This window comes from Poecilia mexicana, unplaced genomic scaffold (genome assembly GCF_051168715.1).
Source record: "Poecilia mexicana isolate PSO_F unplaced genomic scaffold, ASM5116871v1 scaffold_13, whole genome shotgun sequence".
NCBI lineage: Eukaryota > Metazoa > Chordata > Actinopteri > Cyprinodontiformes > Poeciliidae > Poecilia > Poecilia mexicana.
Genome location: NW_028263382.1, coordinates 1,847,319 through 1,871,986, shown reverse-complemented (window position 1 = coordinate 1,871,986; position 24,668 = coordinate 1,847,319). Strand labels below are relative to the sequence as shown.

General features: G+C 37.8%; 1 long non-coding RNA gene across 1 annotated transcript in view; it reads right to left on the bottom strand.

Moving 5' to 3' along the window:
- Window positions 1–675: 675 nt before the first annotated feature.
- LOC148155655 (uncharacterized) overlaps window positions 676–24,668 on the bottom strand; it is a 233,950-nt gene continuing 209,957 nt past the window's right edge. The window contains exon 2 of the long non-coding RNA XR_015764989.1: window positions 676–1,533. This is a non-coding gene — a long non-coding RNA (uncharacterized LOC148155655). The remainder of the gene's footprint in view (window positions 1,534–24,668) is intronic.

Below are 24,668 nucleotides of genomic sequence, written 5' to 3'. Positions count from 1 at the left end.
CGTGTGCTTTTCTTTTAGTCCAAAGAAAAGTCTGCTTCTTTCATTTGCAAACATCTCAATCGTCTTTGAATGTAGAGTTCTGTTTGCTGATGTCAGCTGATGCAAATATTTTAAACACATTGACTTTAACCAATGACCTAATGACAAAGAGCAGCTTGAAAATTATACCCATTTAATTTGTTGTTGCACAACACCTCCCCCCCCCCTTCTCTCTCTCTACTTCCTCTTCTGAGAGGAGGGAGATGTTGCTCCCAGCTCTCCGTCTAACGGGTGAATTGAGTTTCCTAAATCTGCCGAGATTTACCCTACCCAGAACTGAAGTAAACTCTGTTTAAGCTGGGTGCGAGAAAGACTAGCCTGGTTTCTAACGACCTCCATCCAGATGTCCCACCCTTTTTCACCCTGTGAATTAGCCAGATAGAGTAGCCCGGAATCAGCTAGTTTCACAGAGCACACCTGTTAACGGTCGCTCTTTCTCTTATTACAACTTGCACTTGTTATTGAACCAGGTTGGTTTTAGTGACTCGGGCGAGTCCCAAGGGTGTTGTTTTAGTTTTGGCTAAAAGCAACCTATAAAACATTTTCCACTTTCTCCTCCCAGAATCAAACTTCATAGCTATTTTACAACCATCAAAGAACTTTAAGGTGACTCATTAACTGAATGTCCACAACATCTTTTAGATTTTCTTAATGCTAATTATTTTATTAGTAAGGCAGTTTTGCAAGGGTCAGTACAGCTTAAATCAGTAGCAGAAATAATCAAATAAGTAAAATCAATAATCTAGCCTATCTTTCCCTAATGCTGACACTGTGAACTAAAAAAGGAAAACTTTGAGAGAGACGGACGGAGTTTGGCATTTTGAACCCCAGAACTGGCCTGATGATGAAAAAGGTGTTGCAGCAGCAGGAGGCTCCCAGTACAGGAAGAGTACTGAGTCAGAGCGGCAGATCTCGGGTCTCAGGGTGACTTCCTCATGCTCGTAGCGGCCCTCTCCTTCTTGTCTTGCAGCTCTGTAGCTCCTTTCTCCTCGTCTCACGATCTTTCTGGTCCTTGGAGATGTAGAAGAGCTGGTCTCATGGAAGGAACACACCAGTTCTTCCTCTTTGCCTTTGTTCTTTATCTTTGTCTTTATCTTCATCTTTGCCTTGGTCTTTTTCTTTGGGGTCTTGAACCCAGCTGATGAGAGAAGTGCAATTTGAAGCCACATGTTGCGGGGCTAACGGGTTGGTCCCCATGTGCAGAACAGTCTTCGGCTCTGTGGCCCCGGCTCTTCTTCAGCTGCAGAGTTCTTTGTCCATCTCGATCTTGGCTCGAAGCTGCCTGAAGGATCCAACCAAAGACTCCTCTTTGCACTCACCTTATATAGGATATACCCACCCTTTTGGTGCATTTGCATTGGCTAGCTTTGTTGCTGTGCCTGTTTCATTGGCTGACTGCTTGGACCGATAATCTCATATTCATCACCATCTTTGGACATGACCTGATGTCTGTACCAGTGTCCCAGGTTGCTCAACAGCCCTCTTGTGTCTAACCTTCTCTTAGGAAAGTTGAAGTTTAGCAATAAGGCGTTGGACACCTCCGCTCTCCCATCAGTTCCTCTTTCCACCTGACCTTTCACCTACCATCTACCTCTAACACAACATCAGTGACCTTTAGTTACAGTTACACATTTTACACCATTTCCAGTTCAATGTCAAAATCACATTTATAACCTTTTAGTTTCTCTGATTTAGCATTCACTTATAATATTATAATAACCATTACTTATTAGTTACTCTTATAATCATAATGTGAGTTCTTACAGACATTTCTGAAAAGAAACCAATAATAATTCATTATTCTAATCATTTGACACCATGTTACAGTTACTTCTTTCACCTGTAAGTATTTCAATAAGTATAAGAGTAAGTGTAAATATTCTTATAATCAAACCAACATCAACCACCGGTTAAACCAATATTAATTATCGGCTTAATCATAAGTTATCATTATTAATTTAAGTATTTTACTCTGGGTTTTATTCAATTTCTCAAAACGTCTAGAATTTATTCCTTAAACCTTTAATGCCCAAAATGAGCAGTTTGAACTATTTTTATTCACTGCAGGCTGGAAACTTCCTCTTTCTCCAGGAAACCTGCTCTTCCTGTTGCATAACTCTCCTTCTGTCTGACTATGATTTTTTATGATTAAATAGAAAAAAGTAGAATTAAAGCAGGACACAATAACAACACACACAACCAGATTAATTTTATTACCATCTGACTCTACTGTTGGGTCTTGATGTCACCTGTATAATCAGTTTTAAAGATAACTTTATTTATTGTTATTATTAAACTAAAATCTCCAGCATGGGGAAGTGGGATGAGCTCGACTTTTCTCGACAAATTCCAGCCACAAACTGTAATGTAGTGTCTGGGATTTGATGTTAATGACAAAGTAGTTTATAAGTGGAAGGAAAATTATACATCGTTTTTGTTTGTTTGTTTGTTTTTTCAAATAAATAAGTATCTGAGAAGTATGGTTGCATTTTTCTAGAGTTCCTTTACTACGCTGCATCTAGTCAAGACTAATTTGGAATAATACAACTCCAGTACATATTCTGCTGTTTTATCAGGAAATCTGAGGTTTATCAAAGTTTAAGGAACAAGCAGCATCATGATACACAGGAACACAGCAGACAGGTCAGGGAGGAAGTTTTGGAGAGGTTTAAAGAGAGGTTAGGTTGTAAACAGTAACATCCCAGTCTCAGAAGACTACTTCAATCCACCATCTGACGAGCTAAACTGACTGGTTGGGCAGAGAGAACATTAATCAGAGAAGCAGCAGAAAGGTTCATGGTACATCTGGAGGAGCTGCAGGAGTTCACAACACAACAAAATAACTATTAATCTGTTAGTTGAGACTCCATATTTTTTACCTTTATTGCGGCTCAGGAGAACACTTTTGAATGCAATTAGTCACACTTGATTTTATTTAGGGTGTATGTGTTCTTTATGTAAACTGCTGGTGAGATACTTCAAAAAATAAAATTAGATTTTGATGTGTGTGTTTTTGGATAAAATGCACTTAAAGGCAATCACACTCTGAAGTTTTGTGTCATTAATCAGTGCAGACAGAATGAGGAACATTTATGATTTTTTATATTTGTTTTATATTCAGAAACTCAAAAGGCTGGAAATGACCTAGGATCAAAAGTAAACAAGGAACAGAAAAGACAATGCAGAGAAAAAGCATTTATAAATATCCAACATGAGAGCACACACAAATGAACACACTTATTGACATGTGTGACAACCAATAGCAGGACATTTTTATCAGCTTGTACACCATTCTTACTTTCCCAATAACTTTGACAGCTTTCCATTGAAGTGTGTAAGATAGAATGGGCAAAAAAGCTATGGTGAAGTGCTTTCAACACACACACACACACACACACACACACACACACACACACACACACACACACACACACACACAGGTCTAATAGTGCAACAGTAAGCCAATTGAGTGAAAGAAAAATCACTCCTACATGCATAGTGGCAGGCAACGGAAATTTCCTTGCAATCCCAATGACTGACTATTAATAAATGGAGTAAAGGCCTAATGAGAGCAGAATCCTCTGGAGGCAACTTTTCTTTTCTCCTCAATACCCCACCTCTCTCTCATCATTTCCTGTTTCTTCAGATATTCATTCAACACCAGCTGACTTTTGTTCTTCTGTATGTGTTTGTTAGTCCAAAGAAAAGTCTGCTTTTTTCATTTGCTGTTCAATTTTCAACAAGAACCAAGCATCTCAGCTCGTTTTTGTATTAGTCTGAAACCAGTAAGGTGTTCCTGGTTGACTGTCTCAGCTGCTATATGAGAGCTTAGTGTGAGTTTTTCCAGAAAACATTATGAAGTTGTAAAATGAAAGTCTCAAAGACTGCATCATGTATATGCAGTTGATTTAGGATAATAACTCCACAGGGTGTTTACAGTTTTAACAGCTTTTTCTATAGTTTTACTTTTAAACTCTACTATTTCAGTTTAAACCGTATTTTGTTCTCATATTTCTGCAAATGAAGAAACATTCAAGCTAATCATTTCAATGAAACATGAATATTGAGGGTAAACCAAGCGTAACTAATTGATACAAGAGCATCCTGTGGGCAACTTTTACTGTATTATACCTGGAACGTATCTTTCTACTGAAGGGAAATGTTAACAAAGACCTGCAGGTTTCACCTGCCAGTCCATTCAGCTGCGGCTGCACCACACTCTTATCTGCAAGGATGTGTTCCTGTCATGAGGCCTGTTTGTTCCAGAGTTCCTAAGCAGCTTGGAAAAGAGTGGAATTTGTTTTGAGAAATGTATAGATCTGGATGAGCACGGAAAAAGAAAAAATTGAGTTCAGAAAGAAAGTTCTGAGTTTCCAGGCATTTCTTTTTGCCTTTGCATCGTCTATATTTGAAATACGCCCAAAAAATAAATAGACATTTCTGATAGATAGATAGATAGATAGATAGATAGATAGATAGATAGATAGATAGATAGATAGATAGATAGATAGATAGATAGATAGATAGATAGATAGATAGATAGATATTTATAGTAAATCTTTGTACATTTTTGTTATGCAGTTTGGTGTTTTGATTTTTTAAGGCGTTGGAAAAAATGAACACAATGTACAAGGAGCAATACAGCAGGAACATTTTTGTTGCTTTTTTGACATTCAGACCTGTTATCGTTTTAGATTGGACTTGAGTTTTTATTTTGCTGGTCCTTTAACTGGATCTTGTTTAAATCTCAAAGTGCTGATGTTCTCATTGTTCTGAATCTCAAAAGAAAAAGCATGGCAGACAGCAAACTTGGACTTAGAGGATCTGGTATAAATGTAGAATTTTCTGGTCAAAAATGTTTTATTACATGGAATGAAAGCTGGTCCAGATGGCAAAAAGTAATAAAAAGAAAAAAAAAGGCCCATTAATATTATTATAATTGTAGAAATGTGGGCCCTCAATAAAATATAATTAGCATCTTTAATAACCTACTTGTAAATTTGGGAACAGTGTATTTATATTCTGAAACAAACATGGAGTTACAAACCAACAGATCAGTTTCTCTATGGAATCTTAACTTCCAAGTCCAGGTACATGACTTAAAAGAAGCAATGGAAGTGGCACTCTTAGTGTTTATGCAGTTTTTAAAAGAAACAATAATAACATGTTGGGGTAAGAACAGACCAGTTTTATCATACTACATATTCTACTTGTATCATTAGCTTTGATTTTAAAATATATGATAATCTTCAACAAACCTGGAACATTGGAAATGTTGTGTTAATGCTCAGTCACAGCTGATCTTTGATTTACTGTCCTGAACATCTGTTTGATTTAAAACAAAAACTTTCTCTGCCATCCAATACAATAAAAAAGAAGTATTCAATGTCTGAGACAGAGACTTTGCAAAGCAAAAAGTATTTATTAAATAACACAAATGGCATAAGAAAAGGATTGCAAAAATAAATTTATTATCTAACGTAGTTTATTTTAAAGCTCAACCTCAATAAGATTTAATACAAAATATTGTATTTCTGTCAATGTTTTACAGAAATTATATAAACATGTTAAAATGACAACCATAAATGAGTTTACATGTTGCATATTTAAGAAAATAATATAATATATATTTTTAATGTGGTAATATTTTAACAATTCCATTATTTGTCGTATATATTTTTATAATCAAATTGCTAAATGTTAAGGTTCAGTTGTGTAACACAATTCATGTCCAGGCGGACTTGCTGGAGGTGACTGGACAAGAAAAGACTAACACACAACACTGCCATCTAGTGGAGCACCAAAGAATCTTTTGTGCTCATGACAGTAGAAGGGTTTCTCTAAAAAACCAGCAAGGGCACACATGCATGCACCCACACACACACACACACACACACACACACACACACACACAAATATTGGTGACAGTATGACAGTCTTTTTCAGGAGATGTTGTCCCTGGGAGCCTGCTAATACAGGGACAATTGTTCTCTAAGTGGGGTCTGGAGACCTGCAGGGGGCTAAGAAGAGGAGTCCATTGAGGCCCCAATGGAATAACAAAATAGGTAATTTGATGATAATTCAATCAATTATTGTTGTTTCACATAAAGCCTTTCAACAATAGTGGGAGTGTGATATTTTTTTAACAATGAATATCTCCAAAAGTATAGAAACAATCATTATTCAGTGCTATTCTAACGATGGATTCTATGAGTTTTTGATCAACTAAAGCAGCTCATTGTTTAACACTGACTCAGGCTATCAGTGTTTCTCTATAAGACCACAACGCAAAGCAAATATCCACAGCTGCCATGTTTAATTGTTCAGCTCTGACTTGTGAACCACATGCTTTCTAAAGAGTGAATAACAGGAAGTTTGTAGGGGGCTTGTGGTAATGAGGCTGCTTCAATGTTGGACGGGGGGCATGCTGGTCCTCAGGGGCTGATAGGGCCCATCGGTTCAGCTCTTCTTCCACAGCATGAGAGAAAGGGACAGAGAGACATGGAAATGTATGAAACATGAGTGAAGACTAGCCTTCAGTAAACTAATAGATGTTATACTGAGGAGGAAGAAAATATGAGGAAAGTTGACAGTGAAACAAATTCTCACATGTACTGATCATACATATGAAAAAATTAGTTCCGGTAATGTTACCTTTGAATCCCATTTACTCTAGACATTAACCAGAAGTAAAACATGAATAGTACATCCACAGTACTTGAAAGGTAATATGAAATACATTTTTTGGTTTTGAAAGAAAAATAAAAATTTTAGAAATGCTTTAAATATTTTAGAAATTACAAAACTTTGAAAATGAGGATGTGTTTTCTTTAATACTTTTAAAAACGTCAACATTAGCCAAAAATCTTGTAACAATAACTGCCTTTAAATGTCTTCATGTTATGATCCACAGCTGTCTCTCTGTCCTCTGTTTGTGTTTAAATCATTTTAGTGTTTTTCTTTTAGGGTTTCCCCATCTTAGGGGATTCCTTCGTGTTGAGGTTTTTTGTTTTTAGTAATTTTTCTGTTCTGTGCATCTTGGTTTAGACTCTTATGTTGGTATTAATCACATAAGTTTGCAGTGCTCCTTATTCACATTTCACAGAGCTTCCTGTTTATGCCTCCTGATGGTTGTACTCACCTGGTTTCCTGCCACAATCACATCTCCAAAGTATTTAAGCTCATTGATCTCTGGATTCTGCTGGATTCCTCTGTGAACTCGTTTTGTTCTGTCAGAATTTTTTAAATCCTTCATTCACAGCCCATCTTAGGCCACACATCAACAATAGTAAAATTTACTCCCTTTGATGCTAATAAGTCTGTAAATTAATTTACAAAGAAAAAAAATCATTCATTGTATTTTATCATAATGCCAAAATATCAATATGATAAATGAACTCATTCATTTGTTATACTTCATCATACAAAATTTGAAGATGTGCTTAAAAAATGCTTACATTTTGATAACACTGTATGTACTAAAGGGATGAAACTACAGATGCACCAAATAATTGTTGACCACAATTCAGTGATTTCAGCTTGACTGATTCTGATTAGTGGAAAACTCAAAAACCTGATCTTACCATTCAGTAACTTTATCAGGTCACACTGACGACTTAAGTGAAAATTCTGTGAAAATGATTGTTTAGTATTAGAGAGGTGTTTAAAAATTTAATCAGAGGAAATACAGAGATGAACAAAGCTATATTTCCCCAGAAAGAACTCTAGTTGTCGCACCGATTCAGTTTTTCAGAGTTTTGTTGAGATCTGAAATCGTTTTCCATTTTCTCTGCCCCCAACAGGGAAGAACACAACACAGAAGAAGAGCATAGTAACAAGATGCTGCACTCCTTTGCGGCCCGATTTGCCGCTGCGCTTGTTGTTTCTTTGTTTTTAGTTTGACCGACGAAGACCTGCAGCAAATGGCCTGGGACCCGGAATCGAATCCAGGACTACAGCCTCTTCACATGGGGCATGCACTCTGCCAACTGAGCCAACCAGACACCAAATGAATACATTTTAAATTTGCCAACATGTCTTTACATGGCACATATAAACAACTGCTGCTCACACATTCTCCTAAAACCATGTGTCACAATCAAAAAGGAAAACCAGACTTATTGCAAAGAAGCATTTTTACAATAAATAAGCTACGAATCACATTTTTTTATTATTATTGCTAACAACATCCCAGAAATTAGGGCTGAATAAATAAAACTCTATTACATTATTAATGGCTACATTAAAATATACCTTAACCTCTGTTGAACATAAATTTACAGTTGTGATTGATAAGGATATTAATTACTATGTATTTCTAAACTCTTACTTCTTCATACTATATGTTTGGATAAACATACCAGATCTTAAATAAGCTGAAAACTGAATCAAGGCAGTTTTTGGATTTTTTTTTTCTGCTTGTTTCAATTGTTTTTCTTATTTTTTTCATTTGTGGTTCTACATATTGTCTGTCCACTTAAAACCTTGAAACATGCATGTCAATATCTGCATGAAAAAGCAGATAGACAGATATTCACAATTATAATAAAATTTACAATGAAAAATCACAGCATAATAGTTTTGATTGAGTGTTGAGTTATTTATGTTTATGTTGTTTCATCAGTCACTCTCAACTGAAAATATCAGACTGTATTATAGTGAACATGATCTCTCTTTTGGTGATAAAAAGTTTATCTGCTCCAGTGCCTGAAGGAAGTATAGAGACAGAGTGGATCCTCAAATAGTCTGAAAAGCAGGAAGTTCTGTATTTAACTTACATTTCACCGAAGTCGAAACCTTCAGCACACCAACGTATACCCTCATAAATTCAAACCTTTGTTCTAACTACAATAACATAAGGTAAATTACAGTTTGTTAATCAAAAATGAATTCTCCATTCCTTTCTTACATGTATGCCTCTCTCTTTCATCTTAAGTCTTAATAACAAAATGTAGATTTTTTCACAATCACCATCTCATCTTTGCTCCCTTTCTCCCCCTTTTCTTTCTGATATTACTCTCCTCCATGAACGCCACTAAAGATCAGGCTTTAGAAAGACATTTCAATTTACTTATTGGCCTTTAGAAAACACCTCTGGTCAGATTTGGATGCAGTCCTACAGTTAATGGTCTAGATCTGTTAAATGGCAAGCATGAGCTGCAACCCGTATCGCATCAGAGTGGAAGATGCCAGTAGATATAACAGCAGGTACAGAGCTTTATCCTTCTGTCAAGGAGACTGAGGACTGCTAGTGGATATGGATTATCTGTTTCAGAGCAAGCGTTTTAATCTGTGTGTGTGTTTGTGTGTGTCCCCCTCTGACTCCACCCCTCAGCTGGCAAGCAGTTTAGATGCATTCACTGGAGTACAAGCAGCTGCTTGTGTCACTTTCACTTTGTGTGTTAAGGGAGGCAGATGCTGGCCACAGGGAGCTGGCATCCAGACCTCACTTAACTCATTAGTTAACAGAAGTTTGTCAGATTACAAATGACTTTTTTCCTGTTTTTTTTTCTTTACAGTTCTTCTTAACCTGTAATACTGAAGCCCTGTGTTCAGCAGCAGATTGGTTCAACAAGAGTCCCAGAAACAAATGAAAATGATTCAGTAGGGTTTTTTTAAGTTTTCATAAGACTCATATCAGTAAAAGTTTTATATTTCTTCAGTTCCTGTTTGGTCTCTTACCCTAACAGTGATCCTGTGTCTAGTCTTGATTTTCAGTGTCTAGTCTTGATTTTCAGTGTCTAGTCTTTTCAGTTTCAGACAGTGTGCACCTTTTCTTTGTGTCAATAGATACTTTTCATCAAAGCAGACAGAAGTTACATGTTGTGTATCCCAAGGTTCAATCCAGGGATTGTCTTAATCAATATACATATACCCCTACTAACTCAAATTATAATAGGAAATACGATTAGCGAGCATAATTACGCAGATGATACACAGCTCTACATTATGATGTCACCAGCTGACTTAGAACCCATCCAGTCCCTGAACAGATGCTTAGAACAGATAAATCTGTGGATTTGCCAAAATTCTCTCCAGTTGAACAGAAACAAAACTGAAGTTATTATTTTTGGACCTAAAGAGGAACAATCTAGAATCAATGCACAGCTTCAGGTACTGCAGCTAGAAACTAGAAATTAAGATGAACTCTGAATGGATAGTACTGCCTTGCCTTACAGAATGAAGACATCCAGGTGGGATCGCCCCTGTTCATGCATAGCTATGCTCCAGGTACTCTTGATTACTCTCACAGCATGAAATTGCTGCATGATAGGCTGATCTGTAATTGTGAGAGTGTGCACACACGTTTGTTCATCTCGTGTCTCTCAGTGGGCGTTCTGTGTTGGACCCTTTTAGGGCCCATTCTGCCTACTGACTCTGAACAGGACAAAGCTGAGTAGGAAACAGTGTGTACAATAAAATAATAAAATATATATATATATATATATATATATATATATATATATATATATATATATATATATATATATATATATATATATATATATATATATATGTTTAAATGGAATGCAAGTTAACTGGTAAATACATTAAAAATGTCTTGTTGCATATGACTGAAAAAGCTGTGTTATCTTAGAAATGGAAAATGTCTGAATTGATTCCTGGAAATCTCAAAACCTAAATCTGTTGGGGAGGGTGGGGGGGAGAAAACACAAAAGGTTTGCAATGTTTGCACCAAAAATCTCCTCATATCTGGAACCTCATCTGCCTCCATCCAACACAAGCCAACACAGAGTGCATCATAAACACAGGCCACCTGAAAACTACGATCTTGGAACTGTGTATATGTTGAGATTTGTTTTTTGTTGTTTTCTTATCTCTCCATCTGGTTTTCTGTTCCACATGCTGAATGAGAGGATTCAATCAACGCTGCTCCACCTACGGAGCTGGGGGTGGAGGTCTGGTGGGAGCATAAGTGGTTGTAGTTTCCTATGTTTCACATCCACCCGCAACCCCGCAATACTTGAAAAACAATGAGAGTGACCCAGTTGCAGGATTCCAATTAGTATTAGATATGCAACAGTTAAGATTAGAATGTGCCTCCTTCTCCAGTGGAAGCGGGAAGGGATCGGGGAGAGAGGAGGCTGCCGCTCTGATTACCAACCGAGCCCAAGTGTAGGGTCGTGATAAAGGCATGTGTGTGGAGAGAGAGAGGTGAAGGGGGGAAAGATAAGCCATCAGGGGGCACAGCTGAACATCAGAGCACCAACTCACCTACTCACACACACATACACACGCATACACACGCACACACACACACACAGAGAGAGAGAGAGATCTCAGTCTGTCCCGTTTGTCCGTTGAGGGAATATTTATTACTAACATAGCTTGACTCCTCCCTGACGGGAGTGGAGGTTATTTTAATCAGTGGAGAGGGAATAGAAGAAGATAGGGTGCTGTCTTTGTGTGTGTTTGTGTCTGTGTGAAGCAGAACTCACTGAACAGAGTTTTTTTTTTTCTTTTCCTTTGGCTGGGACGCTCTCAGTAAAGTAAGACAGCCTGACTGTATGCCTTTGTAATGCTGTTGGACTGACCTGAATGAGAACAACTCTGAAGGTCAGCAGGATATTATGTCGGCCGGAATATTGGAAATGGCAACCATTATTTACTTCATGTATCTTTTAAGACAGGATACAGTCTCTTTTTTTATAACCCCAATCAATTCTTGTAACATTCTGAAAAATTATGTTGTTTAGCAATAACTGCAGAACATGGTTTAGTCATTAAATTTATTTGATTGGTTTCAGGAAACATAATTTAACTAGAGATGGACAGCTGTCCTCTGAAAGCCATGCTTTCAGAGGAATGTCTTCTTTTTTTGTCCTCTTTGCTCACCCCTGTGTCATTCTGCCTCCTGCCTCAAACACCATGTATATTTATGAACAAGCAGTGTTTTCATATTATTGACTGCAAATTGTACAGGCTCTTACAAAGCATCTTCTCACATATCAAAATACAAAATACTCATAAGAAGGATACAATTTTATCTATTTTTTTTTTATCAATCTGTTCCATCACAGCAACACAGATTTTTTATATTTTTATTTTTTAATTCAAATTACTTCTAAGTTTCAAATGCAGAGAGGCTTTCTCTCTCTGGTGACATACATTTACTACAAACAAGACTGAACAAAGTCTAAAAATAAACTGAGAATAAAACTCAGAATCTTGTGAAATCTTAGGGAATGACCCTCTCTGTGTTTCCTTCAGTAAAATTAGAGCAAAAATAACAGCAATAAATAATATTCAGTCATTTTACATCATAGTTTGATGGTAAGTAAATATTTTTACAGTTTATTTCAGTTATTAGTTTGCAAAAAGACATTATACAAAGTAAAGTGGAGTAAGTTAGGACACGTCTGCTCAGTACATATGAGGCAGATTAAAATGACCAAGTATTCAGATGTTAGATTGATTTTGTAGAAACTCATCCTAATGTGAACTTGATCATTTACAGAAAAAAATGCCAGGATCAAATTAATGTTTCCAGCTGACTGACAGAAAATAAATAAGTTACAGTTTGACTCACTGACTGATGAGCCTCAGAAACAAAAGCCTTCTTCATATTCCCATAAAAATCCCAATTCAGTTCAATTCAGTTCATTCATAAAGTGCCAGTTCATAACAAGTTGTTTCAAGGCACTTTACAAAAAAAAAAAACATTATTAAATCTCACATGCATTCCAATAGATGCCAATTATCAAACAATATAGTATGAACAATTAATTATTCAAACTAGTTTAAAAAGTTTCTATCTAAAGAAACTAAGCAGCAGTTTGGAATCGAATCACTGACTTGCATCATTCACTCCTCCAAGACCAGAATGTGGTGCTAGCATTGTGTCATTGACCTTACACTCAATGACACAATTCATCTATTTCACTAGTGATTTCTGTCCAACTGCTGAGATACGAAGTCTAACAGTTTTAGGGTTTATATGCATTTTTCATCAGAATTCATCTGGACAAATCTTGAACTTCTCCAGTTATTTCTCTACTCATTTTTAGATCATTCTGTAATTTGATAGCAGTATTTTTAGGTCTAAAGAGGAGTTTCAATTTTGCTTCCAACTTTTTGGTCCGACTTTTGGTGTTGGAAGTTAAGTGCAGTTTGGCCCTGAATCACATGATTCACTGGATGTCATCACAGCACATCCAACCTGAAAATGACAGTTTAGGGTCATGCTGTTTTCTGTTTTTCTAAGTGTGTAGCTTTGGCTTGAACCCGTCCAGATCCAAAGCAATGAGATTAGACTATCATGTAACCCTTACACTCTCAAAGTGTCCAACAAATCTAAGCGTTCAATTGGAAGTGTCACTGGCTAAGCCCTAAGCGACATCTCAAAAGGGAGCTCTTCAGATAGCTCCAGCTGTTAATATACGCCTGCTTCCCCCAATGAGATTCTGAGAGGATAAATAGAGATGGGGAGGATTAGTTCACAGGCGCTACGAGGACAGGATCCAAATTAGTGCCGGCCTCAATCATCCTGCCCCAAACCCCCTGTCCGTTCACGCAGCCAGCTCGTAGGGGTTTGTTTTCCTGCACTGTCGCTTATGTTCAAGGCTGACTGGCAAGGAAATTCTGATGCAGCGACGTGGTCAATTTGGCCTCTAATTCCTGCCTCGATTCAACACAAACCCTAATGACAGACCCTGCTCCAGCTCCCCCCTCCCAGCTCCACTTCTCCCCTGCATGCCTCTGTCAGATTAGGGCCTAGTTCATTTCAGAAGTAACTGATGTCCTCATTCATATTTACCACAAATATTTCATCCAGTTATACCAGGAGAGGTCCACATCATTTGGGCTTGTGCAATCCAACATATTTTACACAGAGTTGTTTTTTTTTGTTTGTGTTTTTTTGTTGTTTTTCTCTTTCTTTGTAAAAGTTTCAGAGATGGCAAAAGGATGTAAACTGTGAGAGGTTTGAATGAGTGCTATTCAACAGATAGACACCACCTGCTCTTTTCACATTTTGGAAAATATAAATTCCAAAAGAGAGCGTTAGTGTAAAGCCTGAAACATGCTATCCTTTTCAAATGGATAGTAAATATTTATAAATGTTATGTGGAGCCTTAGTGTTCTTACCCTTAATCAATGCATAATAATGAGTTATTAAAGTATTTATAGAGGATTTGATAACATATCTATAAACTATATTTTAGCCGTCTATAGGAGTTGCTATAAGGTGGTACCAAATACCTAAATAAGGCCAATTGAGCTGGGTAACGTTACAGTTCACACGCTACTTAAAACTACCTTTAATAAAAGTTCCATTCATGTTCTTTTTTCTACTTTTGTGTGTGTATAAAAACTATAATGTGATGATCAGAGTATTAATATATCAATAATATCAGATATGCAGAAGTAGACATGATTTTTCTCACATTCTGTGCTGCTGGTTGGAGGTTTGTACTCAGATACGCTGTAGGATACAGAACGACTTCACTACTTTATTAGGAACTAGTTGTAGTTTATGTAACAGACACTAGTTACAAATGTTTGTCAAGCATCTTTTGTTCATTAACACTTGTGCTGCACTCAACAAGTACATTGTACTATAAAGATTATATAATTCTGGGTAGAGTAGATTTTTTTCTGTGGCGTAGTCTCTGGTTACTCAGATTCATGAAAGTGACTGATTTAATGTGACCTACCTGATAGGTTTATTGTACTGTGCTTTGATACACCATAAGGTTCTATGGTGCAGAGAATTTGTGATAAAATTGCAGATTAACATAGTCAAGACAAATACATGGTGCTCGGTGTGTAAAGAGAAAAAAAGATAAAGTAAGTTAAAGTGAGTCAGTGTTCTACCTTTACATGAGTCTGTAATAATTTTGTCATTTTATTAATCCTAAGAATTGTGTAAAATGAACCTAAAGTGTGTCCTTGATTGGAGTAGTTTTTTTCTGAGTTTTATTTTATCCCTGATCCCACAGGACAGCTTGATTTGTGTATGTTCACTATTACAGACAGGTGTCTTTCTCTGCCATCAGCAGAGGATGACAGTTATGGTGGAGGCTTCAAATTCATCAAACTGTTGTCATCTGTTTTATTTGAACAATCTGCTTTTAATGAAAGATAACATCAAAGACAAAGGTATTTATTTATTTGTGATAGTGGATAAAAACTGGAGGAGGAGCAATCAACGCCTCCTTCTATGTAGCACTTTTTATGATGATTGAGAGAGCTTGATAACTCAAGCAACTTATAAAACTTTTCCACCTGTAATGTGAGATGAACCTCGCAAATGCAAATGAAGATCAAACATATTAAAGGAAAAATCATAAATGTGCACAAGATACTTTTGAACAATTATCTTGTTCAAAAACAAGATAAATGTTTTTGAAACAATACTTTTAAAAGCAATGAACTATACTGGTCTAACTTTTAATGTTGTGTTTGATTAAAAATCCCTCAAAAAAAGCTTTACATGAAATCATTGTTTTAATTTCAGTGTGATTTATGTTTAAACCACGCTTGTTTTAAAGCTGCAATATGTCATTTTTATTTAAAAAAAAAAGTATTTTACATATTTGTTAAAACCATTACTATGTCCTCACAGTATAACAAGAGACAGTCTGTGAAAACCCAGTCACACAGCCACTTCCTCCCTGTCTGCAGAAACACACAATACCATCATATTGTCCTAATAAATGTTACCTACTGCAGCTTTAAGGATTCACGGAAATAAAACAGGCAGCAGTTCATTAAAACCTTGTCATTTTGTATATCAGTTGTTAAATACAGGTACAAAAACAGCTTAGATGTGTATTCCAGTTCACTGTGATGAGTTTGTACCCAAAAAGAATGTTTATCATTCACTATTTTAGGTTAAACTCCACATGCAGGCAAAAGACATTTGACCAGACAAAGAAACACAGAAAACAAAATGGCATAAACGCACTCTTGTCTCTCAAGTCTTTGTTGTTTTTGTCTATCTCAGCACGGTCCTGTGTTCCTTGCCGTGCTCTGAAAATAGTATTTGGGAGACAAACAACTTCATTTTGCTGTGCATCAGTAATTAGCTGTGGAATTAGCGGGTTTGACGTGCCTCCACAGATCAGCCGGCCCTCCAGGGAGGCCTGGGGGTCCAGGCAAGCCGCATTTCCAATTATTGTGTTGAATTGCTAATTTAGTTATTGTGCCTGCCGTAATTGTGATGGGTATTGGGTGTGCAATTCAATTTGTTTTAAATATTTGTGGGCTGGCGGATTGGTAATGGAGCTGACCTATCTGCAGGCCTAGTATAGGAGTTAGGAAGTAGAGGAAGAGAAACCTTCAAAAAAGAAAGTGACTATAAGGATGTTTTGGTCCCATTTTCAGACACACACACATGCACACGCAAACCTGCAAATACTCCATCCTCTGCTTTGATCATCTTAGTGTGATCATTATCCTCTATAAGACTGTTGAAGTTTAAAAATCCTAAAATTTAGAAAAGAAAAATAGCCCTTCGTGGTCTGAAGGGTTTCTGTTGGGGAAGCTGATCCCACTCCGTGTCACAAAAGAGACTGATCTGCCAAATAAAATCTGTAACAATTCATTCTGTACAAGATATACACATGGTGAAACCTACACATAGAACTACAACAAACAGAATGGTGACCAGACTACTTGTAGATCTTACAGTCATGTAATGCCTTATAGGCATTACATGACTATTTGCACATGATTATTTGCACACCCATACTGCAAATAATCATATGCAGTATGGATGTGGATGTGGCATAAAATTCATATGACGATATATATTGTGATGGGTGGTGGTAACAATTATACCATGATAATTTGTATAACACCTACAATAGAAATGAAAAAAATCACATTAATTGAGTGGATGTATCTGTTTATATGTGTTGTAAGTCTTAATACTCGTTTGTGTGCATTTTATTTGTACATAATATTTGTAACTGTTTTAATCTCAATGGTGACAACCTGGTTAAATCAAGCTTAAATAAATAAATGAAAATTCTATAAAGAAACACAATAACCTTAATGTAATAGAAGTCTGTGTTGAATCCTGCTCTTTGTTCCCAGTGTTGTGGCTGGAACTTGTAGTCAGCTGCATTACTGGTATTCAAGCGCATGTATTGTTTTATGGTGGTAAAACAGATTGCTTGTATTTCCTGTCTTCCCCACACTTTGCAAAATACAGTTAATTCTCTCTGAAGGTAGGTATGCATGTGTGTGTGTGGGAGTGCATGTGTGTGTGCATGGGCGTGTGTGTGTGTGTGTTGACCTGTGATGGACTAGTGACCTGTTCAGGGTGGGCTCCGTCTTTATTACGCTGATGTATTTGTACAGCAACAAGTTTGCTGCAGTGACAATATACTGCAACAATATACTGATTTCTAATATTCCGATATGTTTCTTTTTGTTTCCACTTGTATAAATAAAGTGTAAATAAGAAAGTAAAAACAGTCATAGAGTCCTGAACGATGGAGGAAGTGCAGCATCAGCTCAGCCATTTTTAAGAGTACAGAGTATACTTAATTTCTCCTTCCCTATTTTTTTAACGCCAAAATATCCAATAACTTCCTGCAGTCCGAGAAGTTTGTAAATGTATTTGTAATCAGTTTCCAACCATGAAGAAGAAAGGTAAAAAGAAAAACAATCAAAGTCAGTGTTATAGCTGCATCTCCCTCATTCACTGTAAATCTAGTGAAAGCAATAAGAACTTTGCCCAGAATTGTAATTCAAATGGAGTCTGCAGATCTGTGGTCAGTCATGAGTTGAGCCACCTGCACCAGTGACATGCAAGCTCATGTAGGTGTCATGCAATACAACTCTCCACCTCTCATAGTAGCACCATTCCATTTTCAAACTAAACTAGCTCTAAGCTCTTCAAACAAGACTCTGAAATCAACAACCCTCTAAGCCGCAGAAGCATCACGTTTAGCTCCATGTTGATATGCTTCATCACACAGTTGCTGCAGATTTGTCTGTGGCACATCCAACAGCAGAATCTCCCATTCCACCACATCCAGAAGGTGCTCTATGGGTCTTTGAACCATTACAGTATAATCAACACATTGTCATGTTCGAGAATCTGGTTTGAGACCAACTGAGATTGGTGATATAGAATTATATTCCTGGAAATATCTTTCAGAAGATGGGTTCACTGCTCATAATAGAATGGACATAGTCAATAAAAACACAGAACTAATCTGTGGTGTGCCAAGAAAATCCCCAACACGCTGTTAGGTTACACAACCACCTCCAGTCTGCACTGTTAATATGAGGATAGAACCACACTGTAAAACATTTAATTGGGTCTACTAAACGATGTTTGACTTTGAACTTCAATGTGTGAAACTGATTATTTTGTCTCAACTCCAAGTTGAATAAACTATGTTTAAGTTATCACTAAAACTAAGAAATAAAAGTCAAGTCAAGTCAAGTGTACTTTATTATCAAAGATCTATGTAACAGGGTTAACACAGAAGTTTAAAATTGCGTTTCACCAGTCTCCAGTGTGCAATTAAATTAAACATATAAATAAGACATTGACAGTAAACCCCCCCCCCCCCCACACACACACACACACTGCAATACACTGTGCAATAAGAAGACAATAAGGCAATAAGAAGAATATATAGATGGACAATAAATACACAATCACACACACACACACACACACACACACACACACACACACACACACACACACACAGTGCAATAAGAAGACTAACATACTGATGGACAATACACAAAAATAAACACCTGCATGGGCCCTACATAGCGGTGGGCCCACATGGGTTTGCCCATGTAGGGCCCATGTGGGTGGTGCCCCACAATGTACTCTGAGCAGTGCCTAGCGATAACTGTAGCGTTTGTACACCAGTTGTTAATGTAAATGCACACACCACCTCCCAAAGATTTACCCGTGCTGGCGTGGTGTTGTAAGCCCCTCCAGTTGAATGGCGCTGTCCGGAACGGTGTTGTGAAGCCACATCTCTGTTAGGATGATCCCGTTGCACTCTCTCACGTTTCTTTGTGTGGTTAAATCCAGCTTGAGATAGTCCATTTTATTTTCCAGTGACCGGACATTGGATAGGAGAATAGAAGGTAGTGCTGGCTAGTGAGGGTTTCTTTTCAACCTGTTGGTGATGCCAGCTCGATAGCCTCCACCGGCGCATGCCAAGTCTCCCCTACCGCCTCAGCTGCTTCCAGTTTCGGCTGGTGGTCGAGGAGGAGCCCGCTGCCTGGGAGAGCCGTTGTCTCACTGGGGTATGATTCCCAGACCGAGAAGTGTTTCTCAATCCATGGCGAAGTTAACTCCTGACATATCCTTTGTAGTGTAGTTACTTCTCAGTCCAAGTAATGTACTCCTGTTGTATGTGATTCTTGAAGAAGATTGTGACGGTACGGACAACATATTTAACATAAAAAGCACATTGCTATCAGGAGCTGGCTTGGCCGCAGCCACACCGGGCGCCGCCATCTTGAAGGTGTGAGTGGGAACTTGTATACCAAATGTACATGTAAATGTTATTGTAACTCATTAATTCAGAGTTATTGTAAATGGTGATTGTGACAGGTCCTTGTCACTTTTGTGAATGAACCCCTGTTTTTGTTTGTTTGTTTTCTCCTTGCAGTTGGTTGGCTGGAAACAGTTTAAAAGGAACAAGCCCCACCCACCAGTGAGCGAGGAAGTTTGGATGAGCACCAGGTTGGTCGCGTGTCTCCGAGCCTCGCTCCCGCTCCTGTTCTATTGATGCCACTTTCTGTTTGTTCACCACCTCTTTGTGTTGTTTAGTCTGGGAGTCATTGGCTAAACCGAGTTTTTCTGGTTTTTGGTTGTAGGGCGAGTGATCTGGTGAGGCAGGGTGAGGGGATCGGACCGAATCCGACGGCCAACTGCTGGTTGGTTCGTGAATGCTCCCACACTTTTGTTTATTTTGCCACGATGCCCCAGTACCTCTATGTCCAGCCTTGGGTTGAATAAAACCTCTTTGTTATATGTAACTTGGTCTGGACTCCTTATGTTTTGTATCCTGTGTGGACCGTAACAATGATGGCTGCTGGCAGGAAAGACAGAATTTCCAGGACTGGAGCGATCTGTGGAACACAGCCACCTTTTTCCTGCACTTACAGAAACACAAACATGTTGTTGTACATGTAGGCACTTCATATGGCCAAATGGCCAGGAACAAATAGTTCATGATGAAAAACTCATTTACACACATTTATGCATTCAAAGACATGCAGATAATGTGAAAACAGACATTTACACTTGGTAGTTGTTTGATCATCAATTAAGCTCCATATCTGTGAGGCTGTTAGATCTCCTGGGTGTTGTGTTTTTCCTCTAACAGTCCACAGAACCAGGCAACATCCAAATTGGCACATTGTCTGTTTGTACTTACAACCCAATAATGTTATTTTTATGCTTGTATGAGAAATCTTGAAATCAAACTAAATATCTAGCTGATCTTTCTTTGTTTTTCTAAATTATATTAAAAACCTTATGTCAAATGGGTTTATTTAGAAACATATCATTGTTTCATTAATCATTTAAATATTTATTTGAATCTTTTTGCCAGAAAAAAAAAACCTTGATGATTTTTAAAATCTGAACCCACACAAGACCACACTTATATATGCAGGCTAAGCAGTAGTGCTATAGTGCCAAGATTTTTTGTTTCTTATAATTTCATTTTTATCTTTTGCTTTAATAAAAAGTTTTTTTTTTTTGTTTTTTTTTTTTGTTTTTCTGACAGACATCATACATGTACTCTGAATACATCAGTACTAAGAATGAAAAAAGGCTGCGTGACCGATATGCTGCCAGGCAGTGTTGAAGCATTTCACAAAAACAACATTGTAAAATGAATACCACCTTCAAATTCTTCAACTTCATCTCAAATCAGTTAGGAGACAACAGTATCTGTATCTCGATTATTAAAATTCCTTAAGGCACATTATCTTCGTCACAGCTTCATTATATTATGTTATACTATTTAGTGCACTGTGTTCCCGCCAGATGACTATTTATGTTGTCCAACATTCTAATTTCCGCCTATGAGTTATTGACAAATGCTAAATGCTAGGAGCATAACCTTTAATTTTCAAGATTGGTCCGGGACATGATTAGGGATTTCATTGATTGATGACAACATCCGGGTTTTTATCATTTTCAGGGGACCAAAAGTCATCCTTAACCCTTGTGTTTACAAAGGGTTAAGGATGGACCCTGGTGTCCAACAGACCCCACACACATAAAACTTGTGTCATTTGCCTCAGTCCTCTCACGCACAAGGGTTAAAACAACTGCAATAATTGGAACAAAATAGCGTTTCTCCTCCCAGACCTGCTGCCTAGTCTTTGGTTCAAAACGAAAAGCAGTGAAGGCTGTGACTGTGTATTTATACAGGTGGAGCAGAGCAATGCAGGTATAGATGGAACACAGTGGACTGCAGTAGCTGGTACTTAGTATAGTTTTATGGACAAACCCTTCCCAATTAAAAGACTTCAATATATTTTCCTTATTCAGGTTTGTAACTAACATCTCTGAGGTTTAACCACCATGAATGCCATTAAAAGAAAGACATCATATCAACAGGATGTTTAAACAATATCCACAAGTCATAATCATGCTCCTTCAGTTTGTGAATGTGAAAACAGCAGTAGAAACTCTTTTTGATGCTAAGAAAAAAGAAGGAATATAATCAAAACAGTGTGATTGCCTGTGATTCATGCCAAAATGCATCTAATCTCACATTAAAATATATTAATCTGCTTTTTAATTGGCATCTTAAAAATAACACTTATGAAATTAGCAGAGAAAAGACTTGTATGGTCAATTACAGCTAACACTTGGGTTTGGCACAGGAGCCATTGGACACAAGCCATAAGTATTTAAATTACACAGAACCAGAGGGCCTGATTACAGCTATGCTGAATTTAGAAGCTGTAATTGTACTCACAGTCACACAATAATGTTATTCAAAGGCTCTTGTTCGAGGTAAGAAGGCTTTCCTGAATGGTGTAAAGGACTGAAATGTAAATTATAAAATCATGTTCAGGTGTCATATTGATTTGAGTGGAAAAACACATGTCACTTCCAGATTCAAATACATTTTACAAGCAGGTCAAAGCAAAAACATAGTTGTGCAATTTGAATCTTTGAATTTATTTATGGACACTGGGCTTTTCAAACGAGATTGACAAAGACTGCAAGAATTATTTTTCTGGAAATTCACAAATCTCTAAAAAAAACTTTACGACTCAATCTTATGTCTTTTTTAACCTATATGTTTTGCTAGATGTGTATAAAAGTTGTACACCCTGAAGTTTGTCTATGTGTTAGAAAAAGACCATTTGGTTCTTGATTATTGCTGATGTATGTAACTTAATAAAAAATGTTTTTGTACATATAAATATGTAAACAAACATTTTTATTAACAAATTTGTTAAAACTGTCACCATATTGTGACAATATAACATGAGACAGATAATTTGCAAAAAAAAAATTAACCTCTTACCTCCTTCCCAGTGTTACTATTGCTATTTGAAGAAATACACCGCTCCCGGTCAAAAACAACCAATCAGAATCAGGAATAGTGTCCTTTTTTTTCTAAATTAGACATTTTTGGCTGTGGTGGCCTTTCCTTCACAGTAGATTGGCAGGAAAGCGGTTTGTGAGAGAAGGGGAAAACATGGGGCAAAGGTCAACAGGCCAGGATTCAAACCAGTAATGGCCTCATCAAGGATGGGCCATCACTGTGCCACCTTTGAGCCCCAGAAACAGTAACTCAGTACTGTCAATCATGCTTGTATGTGCACCACTAAAAAAAAATTAACAAAAGAAATGTTTTTGTAGAGGCTGCACAGTGACGGTAGAGCTGGTAGAGCTGGTAGAGCTGTTGCCTTGCAGCAAGAAGGTTCTGGGTTTGATTCCCAGCCCAGGGTCTTTCTGCTTGGAGTTTGCATGTTCTCCCTGTGCATGTGTGGGTTTTCTCAGGGTACTCTGGCTTCCTCCCACAGTCCAAAAAAATGTCTGTTAGGTTAATTGGTCTCTCCAAATTCTCCCTAGGTGTGTGTGCATGGTGTTTGTCCTGTCTGTCTCTGTGTTGCCCTGTGATAGACTGGTGACCTGTCCAGGGTGTACCCTGTCTCTCACCTGGAATGTTAGCTGGAGATAGGCAACAGCACCCCTGCTGACCCCATTAGGGACAAGGGTGTACAGAAGATGGATGTTTTTATATTTTTTAATAACATTGTCTCATGGACGTTGCCATATTGTTTATGCTGCAACATATCTGGGGTAAATAATGTATGCTAGGTCCAACAGCAGTAGCTCCGTCCAGCCAAAACAGCAATGGGTCGATTAAGCCAGGTGATTTGAATTGACAGTTTGCTGATCTTCTAGCAGCTGAATCAGGCGTAGTAAAGCAGGGAAACATCTAAACCATACAGGATAGGTTGCCTTGAGGACCAGGGTTGGGAAACACTGCTCTACACCATAACAGTGTTCACTGTTCTTATTGAGCCAACTTACTGCCCAGATACAGCAACAATGATTAGCAAAAAACATGTTAACTAAACCGTCCAGATCTGTAGATAAGAGTGAAACCAACAGAACCAAAATATTTCTTTGTAAAAAAGCAAACATATGGAATATGTAATGGAAGACTGGATACTCTTAGTGTGTCGTTGAAGCCGGATAGGAATGACCAGAACACACGTTATAGGTCTCAGTGTTTTCCAACATGTTTGTGTTCTATTTAAACAGCTAAAGAAGACATTTCTCATCAGAGCATGTTAGCCTGTGGCCAGAAACCCGTTAACACAGAGGCCTCAGCTACAAAGGAGGACCACGAAATGTCACAAATCAAAAACTCAAAATTCCTCAGTCACTGAGGGGGAAAAAAAAAAAACACCGCCACCACACCACGATATTGCCTTTTGGTCTCGACTTGATAGGGGCAAAATGCATATTCATGAAGTAAGCAACTTGTGATCCCAAACAAAGTAAAGCCCTGGCTTAGGGAGATTGGGCCTGCCGTTAATGACTTCTTCGTTTTAAGCCTGCATAAGAAAGCCCCCCGATTTCCCTGCGCTTGTAGTCCATGAGAATATTTAATACTGTTATTAATCATTTTTAATCCGTTTGCTTTTAATTAAGAAACAGCATGTTGCTGTCCTATCAGCCTGTGCCAGCGCACAGATTAATTGTAGCTTAAGATAGCCAGCCGTGATTGGTGTAATGTATTAGCTAACAAGGCGCCCGGCTTCTAAAGATACTTGTACACTACCTTGGGAACTTGGCACGACTCCAGGGCCCCTCTCTCGTCACATTCTCTCTTCTTCCTCTATCTGTTGTCCCGTGTGTCTTTCCTGTTTGATGCTGCAGTCAGGCGTCTTTGGAAAGCCTTCTCTCTCATCTCGGCATGCTGCTGTGTTTGTAGCACCATTACTCTGATGGCTGGCCAGGCTATCCCTGATGAGGGAACATGATGGAATGGAGTCTTTCATTTTGTTTCTGCCCACAGGCGATACAGTGTAACCTATAGCCCCCCTCTTGCCAGGATGGGACTTTTGTAAAGACAGGTTCAATTTGACATGCTTGGCCCCCAGTCTGGATTAGGATGTCAGGGAAT